The sequence below is a fragment of the Phyllostomus hastatus genome, unplaced genomic scaffold, assembly GCF_019186645.2.
Source record: "Phyllostomus hastatus isolate PE091 unplaced genomic scaffold, TTU_PhHast_1.1 phas_contig_80, whole genome shotgun sequence".
Taxonomy (NCBI): Eukaryota; Metazoa; Chordata; class Mammalia; order Chiroptera; family Phyllostomidae; genus Phyllostomus; species Phyllostomus hastatus.
The window spans coordinates 35,337,583-35,338,527 of NW_025333960.1; the positions used below are offsets into that span (position 1 = coordinate 35,337,583).

At 37.0% G+C, this 945-nt stretch overlaps 1 non-coding gene across 1 annotated transcript; it reads left to right on the top strand.

The window, feature by feature from the left end:
* The first annotated feature begins 520 nt into the window (after positions 1–520).
* On the top strand, positions 521–623 carry LOC123826520. Its single transcript, XR_006787084.1, has one exon. It is a non-coding gene; the product is annotated as a U6 spliceosomal RNA (small nuclear RNA).
* Positions 624–945: the final 322 nt, after the last annotated feature.

Below are 945 nucleotides of genomic sequence, written 5' to 3' on the forward strand. Positions count from 1 at the left end.
GAAATTCCCTATTATCAATTAGCACATTTATAATGAGGTGGGTGTTCTTGGATTTCTATTGGATAACACTGAAGATTTGATATATACTATCAGAAAATCAAAGAATGTCCTAGTTAAAAAAGATCTAAAAAATAAACTTCATGGTTCTTCATCTAGTTCATGAGTTCATGGAGAACCACGAGTCCAAAAGGTGGAAATATAGTTTGATAGTCATTTTCAATATTACATAAAACTTGCTGGAAATCATATATTTACTATTTGGTGGGGGTATCAATTTTATTTGTTTTTGACTGGTTTGTTACTATCTCAAAGCACAAGTACTGTTATTATCTGCGTTCTCAGTGCTATTTAGAAGCTCTTTTTGCTATAAAAGTAACACAGAAAGTACACAGACTCAGTTTTCTGTTTACTCGAGTACTATGTAGTACTAGTACTAGTGACTGTATAGTTCTTGACTCTGTTGAAGCATTTTCTCACACAAACTAGGCATTAGAGCATAAGAACCAGTACTGTTGCTCACTTGAGTTGTACACATATGTATTAAAGTAGGAAGAGACAAAGAAGATTAGCATGGTCCCCTGAGCAAGGATGACAAGCAAATTCATGAAGTGTTCCATAGCTTTATTTTTATTTAAATTACATTATTGTTGTTCAGTTACAGTTGTCTGCATTTTACCAGTTGAGCCAGTGTTAGTCGGCAAATACAAACGTGAGTCAGTATGTCAGAGCATGGATGGTAGGCAAGGAATTTACAAGGACACACTGCTAGAAATGGTAGTGCTCCAGAAGTTCAGGGGAAGAAAAAGACAAACACGAGGGAGGAGTGCCTTTGGCGATTAGGTGGTAGGAGGAGAGTGAAGGGGAAAGATACCCGTTCCTCCCTCAACCACACACACAATCCAAAAATTCACTAGGGAATCCAGACATTGGTATGCTGACAGGAGA